This window comes from Dendrobates tinctorius, unplaced genomic scaffold (genome assembly GCF_039654945.1).
Source record: "Dendrobates tinctorius isolate UK_male_01 unplaced genomic scaffold, ASM3965494v1 ptg000120l, whole genome shotgun sequence".
NCBI classification, from domain to species: domain Eukaryota; kingdom Metazoa; phylum Chordata; class Amphibia; order Anura; family Dendrobatidae; genus Dendrobates; species Dendrobates tinctorius.
Window position 1 is genome coordinate 31,075,580 of NW_027361788.1, and position 13,624 is coordinate 31,089,203.

The 13,624-nt window shown below is 40.8% G+C and overlaps 1 protein-coding gene across 2 annotated transcripts in view; it reads right to left on the minus strand.

Annotated features, from left to right (window-relative positions):
- Positions 1-13,624, minus strand: part of GPSM1 (G protein signaling modulator 1) — a 317,946-nt gene that overhangs the window by 108,502 nt on the left and 195,820 nt on the right. The window lies entirely within an intron of this gene.

Consider the following 13,624-nt stretch of genomic DNA (forward strand, 5'->3'; position numbering starts at 1 on the left):
GACTCCCTCCACCTAATGGTACTCACTTCCACCATAGTGATACATGCAGAGCGGTTTCTGACTGCTGAAAAGCATGTTTTTTTTTCTAGGACACTTTTACAGCATGTTTTTTTTGCAGTGCATGAATTAAAATGTTACACACTGCTTGCTATGATGAAGCTTTCTGGCATATTACTTTTGTAGCTTGGTGTAGCCATTTTTTTAAAGACTTGCAATATAGACTTTGATCCGACACATGGATCAAGTTTTGGTCATGTTTCCGTGATTTTGCACGAAAATAAAAATGGGATGATAAAAATACTAGATGCAAGTTCTATCCATGAAAAACAAGAATACAGCTTGAACACAAAAAACGGACATCTGATCCAGCCCTTATAGACATTGAGCACAAACACATGCTTGCCAAAAACCCTAATTTTGCTCCCCCGAACAGTCTGGCAAAGTGGACCAAAAGAAGAAAAAAATGGATGTGGTTTGGCAAATCCATACCCAAAAATGAGTGCGGGCCTTAAAATATAAGTAAACTTGTAAACATTTTTTCATATGTTACAGGTCCTTATGAGTCAAGTTGATAATGGGGGCCCCGACCCGGAGACCCCATCTGATTGCTCAATATATGAGTGCACCTACAGCATTGTACTGATGACTGGCCGTCTTTTAATCCCTTACATCGCTATGTGTTCACTAATGTCATATCTAGGTGCTTCTACCTTTAATTTGAACAATAATGGGGGTCTCAGGACTCTCCCCTATAAACAAGACATAGAAAGAGCATTATACGTTTAGCTGCCTTTTAAATGTATTGAAATTTATGTTGTACATGTTGGCAAATACTAACCATAAGATATACAAGCAATATGGCCACCACTGCTTCGATTAGGATGCTCACCAACATCTTATCCAACAACACAAGAGAGGTGTAACTGGAGAGATCTGCCATTTATTAAAATAATAAAAAAGCTGGGTGACATCGCTTACAGGATCTGTAATGGCAGCCATATTGGTTGTCACCAGATTTCCATATAAAGAAATTTAAAAAAATTGCTAAATAGGTTATTTTTTAACAACTTGACAGATTTGTGGGAGAACACTAAATGTAATAACCAGTCTTTAGTCTACAAATTAGGTTTATATACTCCTTTAAGAGAACATTAAACTCATTAACAACGGACATGGAAAAAAGGAAGCCTACAATAAGGTCCTGTATCTTCCAGATGATGAGATAGTCTAGACAGCCGCCCATCCACCATTAAATAGCCTTAGATCAAAGTCTTTGGAGAAGTATGACATCCGTTGATGAAAACTTTGCTCTACAGGCCAGGAAATGCGCTCATCTAATATTTTGCTTAGGGCTTTCATGCTCTTAGGCTCTTGTATGTGATTTACGGCACCTTTCTTGTGAACCGAAAAAAGGTATTGGCCCACATTTTATAATGATCGTAGAGGATAGCTATTAATGAGCACTCAAGATATTTTGCCGATGCTTAGGTAATTATCTCAGGATATAAAGCCGTTGTGAAAAATGACTCGGCGACTGTCCTTCTCATCCAAACAGCCAATGCTTTATATAGGGCGAGTCTAAAGTCAGAAGAAGACCTACTTACAATCTAAAATATTTACAACCTAGTCAAGATGGGGACTTTCGAGCCGGTGAACAAATGGGCTCCCACACAACAGATTGCTGCTGGCCAAAGGTCCCCGACACCCCCACCCCTGTAATTGTGACCGCTCATGTGTTTTCAACTGGGAGAGGGGAGAAAGCCGCTGTCACAATCCATGTCCACTGGCTTATCTCCTCGGAAAGGAAAAGGATTGGCTGAAATTCCTACAAGTCGAATTCTTCTCTTCTCCGATATCATCTGTAGGGAAGAGGCCCCCACACATCAACTGGAGGGTCAACCCAACTGTTATTTAATGTGCATGAGGACCTTTAGGCGCAGGAGGGAAGCTATTTGGAAAATTTGGCTGTGACACACCTTGCATGGCCAAAGATCACGCTTTACAGATGCTACGTCACACAATAATGAAAGAGAACATGGTTTGGTTACTAATCTCAAGGTAGCACTACCATACTGTAGAGTTTTTCCATGTGTTCTCTGTAGCCCTGGCTTTAGGGTACAAAAATGGCATAAACACACCAAAAAGGGTTTTTTTTAGAGAACATTAACCTGTTTTGCCATTTTAAGACAGTTTTTTTCTAGTTTCACCTTGTCGTGCCAAGGTAATGCTGCCATACAGTGTTCTAATAATAATCACCTTAATAACAATGCCCAATGAAAATACTGAATTGTGTTAAGGTCCCCATATTTGGCTGACAGCTATCTCCCCCGACTCCTCCATACACAGCAATGCTCTGCTCAGGGATGAAAACGTTTGGCTATTGGATATCCAACAGGCCAGATGCTTCCCTCCCAAGACATCATGTGATGGGGAGAGTCGGGAGGCCCCAGAAAAATCAGACTGTAAGCCAATCCTGCCGTTATAGGCAAGTTCAATCATCTGTAGCCTCATGTGTATGGGGGCGATTAGCAAGAAAAAGCTACATAAGGTTAAATACACGTGTGAAAAAAAGACAATGTATAACTGGACTTACACCTTTATTGCCGAATGACAAAAATGACAATTGCAAACTTTCAGAGGCCCCTTCATATTGTCATATATTTGCCACATTATACTAGTAAAAGAAGCACAAGGTCGTCTTATGACCTCTTAAAAGAAAAAAAAAAGTTAACTTTCGTTTTTTCTAAGTTCCATTTCATTGTAGGCATTAAATCCTTGTTTTAAATAAAAAAAAAATGCCATTTAGCCTTTTCTTTAGCATGTTAATAGTTTTGGCCCCCATCATGCCCCATTCTGTGTTTCAGAATTGAGTCGCTACTAATGAGAAAGGGTCATCTTATACCCCCCTGCAGATTTAATTAGAATACTTACAGTTTTAACTACTTAGGCCCATGTTAATAGTCACATTTAGGGTAAGTTGTTGCCTGACGGAGCCTGGTGCTAATGGTGGTGAATGAAGGAGCTGGTGGCGCTGCAGTGTCCTGTCATCCGTTGCCCGTTCTCCTTCCAGCTCGCAGCAGCTTCTGAATCTAAATTCTGTCTTGGATACTTTGCAATGCATCCACCCTCCCTTAAAGTATTTATTGCAGCGATTGCCAAGCTGAGAGTAGACTAACGGAAATCCTCGGGGTATTTCTAAATGCTCTCTCTGTCTAAATGCGCTCTCTGTCTTGTAGTTTTTTTACAGTGATCTCAGAAAAAGGTTTTTTATTTGCATTGAAAGAACTGGCCAAGATTTCAGGAGACGATCCACTGTCGGGGCGTGTTTCTGAAGAAAAGATCCTTGGCAAGAGGTTAAAAAATAAAAGTGAACAGTCACCAAGCTTGGATGGTTTGGATTCCGGATGCTTGGAGCTTTCGCCGTGTGGTTTACATAGAAATTATTTTAGATACATTTAACATTCACTGAACTGCTCCCATTTTAGTTCATTGGCTCTGCACAGCAAAAAAAACAAGAGAGGAGCTGCATGTGGGTCAAGTGGATTGGCACAATGAGTGGTGCGCCGTTTACCCAAGGGGTCTGAAACCACGAAGAATGGCACTGCAGACCTAGATGGCCAAAAGACTTTTTAATTCCTTTTTAATACAGTGCAAGAGATTAAAAGAAAAAAGTTTGCACTCCTGAGGTTAGATTACTTTGAACCTTAGAGAATCACTAAATCCGAGGCAAAATTTTATTGCTCATGCTTTATAATACCTAATTTATGATCCTGAATTTGCACCCACCATAGGTGATATTAGTAAAGTATTTAAATATTGATTATTATGCTGACTGATGAGAATAGGGGGTATATATGGTATATATGTAAGTACCCGGCCACGGTCATTATGGAGTTGATAGAGCTGTGTAGCTCTGTGACCGAGCACTTGCACCCAATATCAGTACCAGGAACAGTTGATTGCCTGGGGTATTGCACCTTCATCAATCAGATATTAATCATATATCGGAAGGATGGGCCATCAACGTAAAAGTCCAGTATAATCATGATAACCTGAATTACTTCTGCTGCAAGTGCCAAAGTCCTTCAGCAGAATGTGGCCAGCTCCAGTCCGCTATAAAGCCAGTCAGCGGAACCTGGGCCGCCTGTGTCTGAACTGCATTTTCAATCATACTTGACACGTTTTTAAGATGGATATTAAGTGCGGCACACATCCTTTTTGAAGGTCTTATCACCTTCCATAACCCAATTAACACCTTGTTCGAAAGCTCGATTGAATTCCTGGGTTTCATCTAACCACAGTTCATCCCAATGTCAGGCACAGTACACCATTCTTGAACATTTCCAGGAGGAAGAGGTTAGGTATTGCCAGGAAAATTTGCCAACCTCCCCGGGAGCCTCCCAGATGTTTCAAGAGAGTTGGCAAATATGTCTTAAATAAAAAAACAAACTAAAAGATGGATAAAAACTAATGTAAAAAACACTCTTAACAACCAAACCCCACTCCTTCACTCATTTGCACCAGCTTTGATATAGCACAATATCTTGCTGAGGGGTCTTGGAAGACTAGAAAAGGAGGACCTCAAATTCCCTAAAAGGAATTAATCAAATAATTAAATTGTATTGGGAATTTCATCGGATCGTTGGATTATTTTTCCATGTAAATAGAGAGCGATCATTGTTCTCTCTAAAATATAATTCCAGAATTGGGTCATTGCCTAATTTAATATTTATAATAATAAATAATAATAAAAATCATAATAATAAAATGTCCCTTTGTATAACTTTACTCCTAAAAATGACTGCTCCACAATGGCCACTTGCAGCAAACACATTTCCAATTTAGTATCCCATATAACAATAGCTGTATTCAGACAGTAGGAAAGCTTCCTCCATATCTATATATAATGGTCAACATTCCTTCAGCTACTAGTACATGTCTTCCACCTGCTGAGAGTAATTACTGTCAAGTCTCCTGTGGTCATTAAATCCTGTATCTCTGGAAGTTCAAAGCCTGTTCCTCAGCAATGTTCTTCCTTCAGGATCAAGAGAACTGCCTTGTTTCTAGGCCTCTATGATAAGCATACACCAAGAAGCTGAGAGAAGCCTCACACGGGCTGAGGAAGATGGCGAACAATACTCCGCGGCCGGGATTAGATGCCTCTGGAGAAATAACTAGGGCACTGTAAGTGATCATGTAAAAGATTTCTTTGGCCTGCTCATTTGGCCAGCTGTGTTGGTATTGAAGAGGGGCGGGCGTGCGGTTTATATGTGCCCATGCTGGTGAACCTTTTCAGGTAATGAGATACCTTGAATATACTACAGTGCTGATCTGTATTGTACAATTTTTCATTAGCTTGGTATGCACTTATTGATTTCAGCCGATAGGTACCGTATATGAATATTTCCTCACTAGTATCTCATCCTGACACCATATTGAAGGTGGTCTCTCATGTAACCTTCATTTAGGATTATACCTATATTTAGAAAAGATGGTGCACGTTAGGTTAACCGTATGGGATACCATCAGCTCATATTGTCTGATGCGCTCCATGCATACAAAGCAGTGTGCTTGTCCACATGTTCTTTACCCACGCCTATTCATGCCTGATAAAAATATTTACTTTTTCGCTCACTATACTATGGACTTTGTGATGATTTTTGGGGTCTTTTCCCTCCCTTTCGTTGGTATTTAAGAGGTTGAACCCTTTGGACAGTCCCTATTTGTTAGGCTGGTCTCACATTTGCGTATCTGTGCGCAGTGTTTGGTCAGCATAGATCCGCATGCGTACATGTCTTTAATATGGTGTACGCAGGAACAAGCGTTTGCATGTGTTCGATTGCGGATGTGTACACATGCGCCGTTTCGAGGTGTGCGGCGAACACAACATGTTGCATTTTTTTGAGGCGTCAAATATGCGCAGCCATACGCATGCGGATGATTGCGGATGAAGTGCACCAAAACAACTCATTACTGTCTATGGGAACACATTGGTACGCAAGGAAATGCGTACGCATGCGTTCTTCAGAATGAGCAGGTCCAGGAAGTGTTAAATTAAACATAATTTTTAGTAACAAAAATAAAAACTTTTTTCACAATCCCTGTCTCCCTGTGTTTTCTTTATCTCTTTATTTAGACATGTGTGTATTGTTGAGTGAAGTATTAACGGGTGTTACAGTCAAGGTGTTTAGTATTTAAGTTACAGTGAAGGTGTTATTAAAGTCAAACATTACAGGTACATTTTACTTATTAGCGGCTTAAACCATTTCGTCTTGCCATGCCACATGTCCAATATCAGAAGCAAAGTAGGCAGCAAATTTATCCCTCATTTGGGCAACGTCCACTGTAGTCTTCAGTGGGTGATCTTGGTAATCTTGCAATGTGGTAGCAATAGGTTTATCAAGTTCTAAGCTGGGTCGCTCTTTTGCCAGGATGTAATTGTACAGAACAACACACGCTTTCACAACCTCATCAACTGTATACATTTTAAGATTGATGGGTGTTCCCAAAATGCGCCATTTAGATACCAGCAATCCAAAGGCACACTCCACAGTTCTTTATGCCCTTGTCAGTCGGTAGTTGTAAATCCTTTTGGTGTGATTCAAGTCCCGAGTACGGTTTTATGAGGTTGGCACACATTTGAACACCTCATCCTCAACCACAACAAATGGCATTGGCGGTCCTTCAGTGTTCGAAAGAGGTCATGTCAGAGTTTTTGAAAGTCTGTGAGTTATTTCCTCGTCCAAATGAGCCAACGTCCACGGCGACAAATTGACAGTCAGCATCTGCAATCGCCATGAGAACAATAGAAAAATATTTTTTGTAATTGAAATACTCGGATCTACTTCCAGCAGGTTTCAGAATCCAAATGTGTTTGCCGTCCACAGCCCCAAACAGTTAGGAAAATTACAAATGTCGTGGAATTTTGCAGCATTTTCCAGCCAGAGTTCAGTTGTGGGTTGGGGTAGGAATTCTTCACGCAGGACGTCAAATAAAGCACGGCCGGTGTCTCCAACAATCCCAGAAAGCGTGGACACTCCAATCTGGAATTGAAAATGTAGAAATGATAAGGTCTCTCCGGTAGCCAAGAATCTACAGAACAGAAAATGGGAAAAAAAAAAATCAGTACATGGCTTTTATAACATTAATGACTGGTGTTTTCAAAATTACGTACTTTAGGGTTGCTCAGCAGAGTTGCTCGACGTAGCTGTGTGTCCTGCCTGGTGATGGATCCTTGGACACGTTGCAGAAAGTAATTGAAGCTCTGTTCTGACATCCTTGTGTAGTCGAAAAGCTTCTGAGGGTTTGCACGCAGCTCAGTGTACAACAAGTGGTAGGCTCCATGGCTCTCTCATTCTTCAACGATGGGGTGTTGCCAGTAGCGACGACAACGTCTTCTCCATCTTTCTCTTATTCTTTCTTCTTCACAAGCCACAGCAAAGGCAACAGCCAATTTCAAGTCCAAATCCAGATTATGATAGACGCTCTCCATGCAAAGATCCATCTTTCAGCTGGATACAGCAGCAAACATTGAGGATTTCATGAGGATTTCATCTGTACAAGGGTCTATATACAGAACTTCCATGAGACACGCCCATTGGACGTGGCTTGTGTCAAGGAAATTCTCCTGGAAAAGAATTGTCCTATCGAACGCATGAGCATAAATAACGCAAACGCAGCATAAACACATGCAAACACCGCGTTTTTTGGTGTCATGCGTAAGCTGATGCGGATAAAAAAAAGCTGTGTTAGCATGCATTTTGGCATGCGTTTGCGCATGCAGATGATACGCTGCGCACATATACGCAAATATGAACTTAGCCTTAGACGGGTCCTTTGACAATGAGCTGATCACAGATTATTTGACTTCTGTGATTCCCAGGGAAGCTGTCATCTGGGTCACGCACAGCATGAAAACTACTCGAGTTCCCAAATTTATATAAAAAAATGTTTTATAGTGAAATGTTCTGAAGGAAAAAATAGCTTGAAAAACAAGCCGGGCTAGATGAGAAATGTCTGCAGAGTGGCTTTCTGCTTCTGCGACTTCATCCTGCCCAGCTCGGTTTGACTGACAGGTCTCCTATTCCCTGGGAAACGCAGAAGAGAGCTGCCCTAAGAACTTTTCTCCCCTCCAAGAAAGTCCGTCTGTATTTCATACCACCAGTGATTTGGGCAGCATGAAAAATCCAACGGCTTTCCTTTGATCCCGAGGGAAACTAGTCAATAAATATCCAAACATCACCCTCGCTGGAGGTCACATCTACTGCTACAGCTAAGCTATCATAAGAAAATGATCTAGTGTTAAAATTAGATTTGTTTGTTACATTTTTTGGGGCAATTTTTAAAAAAAAAATTTCATAGACCACAATCTAGGAAATTTTCACATGGCCACTTTTTTTTTTTTTTTTTTTTTTTAGACAATTTTACAACACAGATACGTAGCCACAATAATCAGACCTCAACTCTATCTTTTTTAATGAAGTGTTTAATGAACATGTGCAAGGTCACTGTACAGGGAGGCGGAGCCGGGTCAGCTGTGACATCAGCTGTGTGAAGAGGTAATACCTGTCATTGTAATACTACCTCTGATAATTTGGAACAATGCTGTAAACTTTTCTTGAAAGGACAGAAAGTATGAGTCTAAAAAAGACTTAGTGGCCAGTGTGAAAATTACAAGATTACCTTTGTTTTCCATGATATGAAAAAAATAAAAAATAATATGTTAACACAAAAGACTGATTTTAAACAGATTATTTTCTGATGATAGCTTCCTTTTAAAAATGTCCTGTTGCATACTCCATAAAGCAGGGTTCTATGAGGGGACGTTTCTTCTCTTAGAGAGTGCCAAGCGTAAGGAGACTTATAGGCCATTCAATGCTCCTTTGCGAATTTAAATAGCCTCTTCAGAGAGGAAGAGGACTTGAGCTTTAGTGCCACCTATTGGATGTAGCAATCCTAAAAGTCAATATTGACACTTTAACCGGCCTAGAAACAGGATAAGAAGCCAAACCAGAAACTCCATTTTAAAACACACGTTTCAGGACGTTTGCCGCTCCTTAGTGCAAAGCACAAAATGTGATTTGGCTGCAAGAGACGCCTCTGACTGGGGTTCTAAAGGGAACCTATCTCCTTTCAGAGAACGCTAAGCCGCCGTAAGGAGACTTATAGGCCATGCAATACTCCCCGTGGAATTTAACCAGCACAAGTCTATTCTCCTTTGTATTCAATTTCTGCTTTGACTAATATAATTGAGAATCCTGATAAAAATCCCTCAGTTTTTGGCCTATTTATATGGCACAATATTACTCCTGTTATAAAGTTGCCCATAATTTTTGCAATGATGAAAAATTGTCCCAGGATGGAGAGGGATAACTCCATTTAACTTTTGCTACGCGGTTCCACGCTTATATATACTCACAAAGGCATTATAGACTTTACAGCAAATCTTGAGTAAAACATGGCGCAACTGAAGCTGCCAGTTTGATATTCAACTTCGAATGACATTTACATTTGAAAAACAAAACTTATTTTGCAAACTTTCACTGAGAAAGCAGCTGAAAGAAAATATGTATTCAACAATACATCTCTCTTTAAACTCATGCATGCGACTTAAAGACACAATGAAAGAATACCATGTGTCAACAGATCGGATAATGAGTCTGCTTTCAGAACTCGGCTTGAATGGGAAAGCAGAAATGTTTTGTAACAGATGTATTTCTTCAGCCGACTATTGTAAAATTTCGCTGAGCGTTTCTCGCTGTAGACCATTCTGAATCTCTCGGCAGCCTACACGCTCCTTTGTGCTGGATTCGATCCTCGTGACTTTCGGATTCAGATAGCCGCTGAAGATTTTTTTTTCCATTTTACAACCTGGCAGTAAGTTTTCAACCGCCTTGAGTCACAATAATAAGGGGAAAAGGATCTAAGGTTTACAAAAACCGCCTTAATATATCTCCAAAAACCTCCACACAAATCCCACAAAATAGTGCTATTCAGAACCCAAATATTACCATAGTACAATGCACAAATAATACCGCCAGTAATCCCATATAACACTTTTGTATATTTTCCACATAATAAACAGTATCACCGTACAATGCCCAAATATGAGAGCTCTGTGCGGCGGGCAACCAAAATGGTAAGTAATGCATATTAAATATAGTCTTTTCGCCATATCGCTGTTCCCCTTCTAAATTTAGCTGATGCATGTGAGACATTTCTGAAGGGACCGCCACTGATGTTACAGACCGCTTCTCTCCAAATGGAGTATTTTATATACTTTAATGCATCTTATTACTGGCCTGAACAAATTGATACAAAGAGGAAGTAGTATAGAATATATATGTATATATTGTATATACAGTAGGAGCAGCATTATAGTAATTATATTCTTTTACATTGGGGCAGTAGTAGTTATATTGTTTTACATAAGAGTAGTATTATAGTAGTCATATCCTTGTACATTGGGGCAGTATTATAGTAGTTATATTCTTGTACATAGGAGCAGTATTATAGTAGTTATATTCTTGTACATTGGGGCAGCAGTATTATAGTAGTTATATTCTTGTACATAGGAGCAGTATTATAGTAGTTATATTCTTGTACATTGGGGCAGCAGTATTATAGTAGTTATATTCTTGTACATAGGAGCAGTATTATAGTAGTTATATTCTTTTACATAGGGGCAGTATTATTAGTAGCTATATTGTTTTACATAAGAGCAGTATTATATTAGTTATGTTTTTGTACATAGGAGCAGTATTATAGTAGTTATATCCTTGTACATTGGGGCAGTATTATAGTAGTTACTGTATATTCTTGTACATAGGAGGAAGTATTATAGTAGTTATATTCTTGTACATGGGGGGGGCAGTATTATAGCCATGGGCGGACACACCGCATGTGCAGCTGCACTGGGCCCAGAGGCTCCAGGGACCCCTACAGGGCGGCTAATAATGAGGGCAATCTGGCCTGTTCATCCAGCCCCGAGGCTCCGCCCTCATGTGCGGCAGGCAGGGAGAGATCCCTGCAGCTCCGCTGCCTACAAGAGAAAATGGCAGCAGAGATGCAGCGATACGTCCTGCTCATTGGCCGCGCTTCCTGTCTCACAGCAGTCGGCGCGGCTGGATGACGTAATCAATCAGCGCGCGGCTGACGACTGTGCCAGAGCGGAAGATGCCGGCGAAGGTGACGCTGCGGGAGAGCGTGCAGAGAGGTGTGTATGTGTGTGTGGAGGAGAGGGGAATGATGGGGTGTGTGTGTGTAGGAGATGGTAATGATGGGGGTGAGGAGAAGGCAATAATGGGGGTGGTGGGGAGAAAGCAATGATGCAGGTGGTGGAAAGGACAATGATGGGGGTGGTGATTGCTAAGAAGGCAATGATGCAGGTGGTGGAAAGGACAATGATGGGGTGGTGATTGCGGAGAAGGCAATGATAGGGGTGGTGGGGGAGAAAGCAATGATGCAGGTGGTGGAAAGGACAATGATGGGGTGGTGATTGCGGAGAAGGCAATGATGGGGGTGGTGGGAGAAAAAGCAATGATGCAGGTGGTGGAAAGGACAATAATGGAGGTGGTTGAAAGGGTAATAATGGGGATGGTGGGGAGGAGGAAATGATGGAGGTGGAATGAGCAATGATGGGGTGGTGGGGAAAAGGCAATGATGGTTGTGGTGGAAGGGCAATATTTGGGGTGGTGGGGAGCTATAAATGTTGGAATTGGTGGAATGGGCAATGATGGGGGTGGTGGGGAAAAGGCAATGATGGTGGTAGTGGAAAGGACAATGATGGTGGAAAGGGCAATGATGGGGGTTTAGGGGAGGAGGAAATGATGGAGGTGGTAGAAAGGACAATGATGGGGGTGGGGGAGAGGACAATAATGGGATGCAGGGTAGGAGGACAATGAGGGGTGTGGGGGATTGGGATGGGAGGAAGGGGGATTTATAATGGATTTAGGAACAGAGGGAGGTGGAGGAAGACGTTATTATCGCTTATTATTTTTAAAGGGAACCTGTCATCTGTTTTGGCCGCTATAAGATGTGTCCGCTGCCTTTCAGGGCTTATCTACAGCATTCTGTAATGTGGTAGATAAGCCCCCATCCCACCTGCAAGATAAGAAAAATAAGATTTATTATACTCACCAAGGGGGGCGGTCCGATCCGGTCCGGTCCGAAGGGTGTCGCAGGTCCGGCACCTCTCATCTTCCTGCGATACATAGTCTGCTCTCTTTTTAGATATAAAATGACTGCTGATGGAGGAGTCGGTGACCAGACTACCAGTCCATTATCTCCTCCATTAGAAAAGTAGCTTTCCCATGCTCCATCAGCCATCATTGCATTATATATCTAACGAGAGAGGACAGAATGTAATGTAATAAAAAAACAGGGCTCTATATAATTCAGTATGTAAGGGACAGTGCTGTACATGGCAAGAGAGGGCACTGTATAAGGGACGGCAATATACATAATAAAGGAATATAAAGGAGACTATGTAATAAATATACATGTATGTGTGGCTATATATATATATATATATATATATATATATATATATATAATATCTTGTCGCCATAAGTAGCCATAAATGGAGGGAGGCCCAGACATTTCTTGTGCAGGGGCCCCAAGGTGTCAGTATCCGCCCCTGATTATAGTAGTTATATTCTTGTACATAGGGGGCAGTAATATAGTAGTTATATTCTTTTACATAGGGGCAGTAATATTCGTAGTTATATTCTTGTATGTAGGGGCAGTATTAGAGTAGTTACATTCTTGTATATAGGGAGCAGTATTATTTGTAGTTAACTTCTTTTACATAGGGGCAGTATTATTGTAGTTATATTCTTGTACAGAGAAGCAGTATTATAGTAGTTCTAGTCTTGTATATAGGGGCAGTATTATAGTAGTATCATAGAATCGTAAAGTTGGAAGGGACCTCCTGGGCCATCTGGTCCAACCCCCTGCTCAAAGCAGGATTCGCTAAATCATCCCAGACAGATGTCTGTCCAGCCTTTGTTTGAAGACTTCTATTGAAGGAGAACTCACCACTTCTCGTGGCAGCCTGTTCCACTCATTGATCACTCTGTCAAAAAGTTTTTTCTAATATCCAATCTGTGTCTCCTCCTATTCAGTTTCATCCCATTGCTTCTAGTCATTCCTTGTACAAATGACTAGTTATATTCTTGTACATAGGAACAATATAGTAGTTATATTCTTGTACACAGGGGGGGAGAATTATAGTAGTTATACTGTAGATGGGGCAGTATTATAGTAGTTCTATTCTTGCACATACGGGGCAGTATTATAGTAGTTGTATTCTTGTACATAGGGGGCAGTATTATAGTAGTTATATTCTTGTACATAGGGGCAGTATTATAGTAGTTCTATTCTTGCACATACGGGGCAGTATTATAGTAGTTATATTCTTGTAAATAGGGGCAGTATTATAGTAGTTATATTCTTGTACATAGGGGCAGTATTATAGTAGTTATATTCTTGTACATAGGGGCAGTATTATAGTAGTTGTAATCTTGTACATGAGGGCAGTATTATAGTAATTATATTCTTGTACATAGGGGGCAGTATTATAGTAGTTGTAATCTTGTACATGAGGGCAGTATTATAGTAGTTA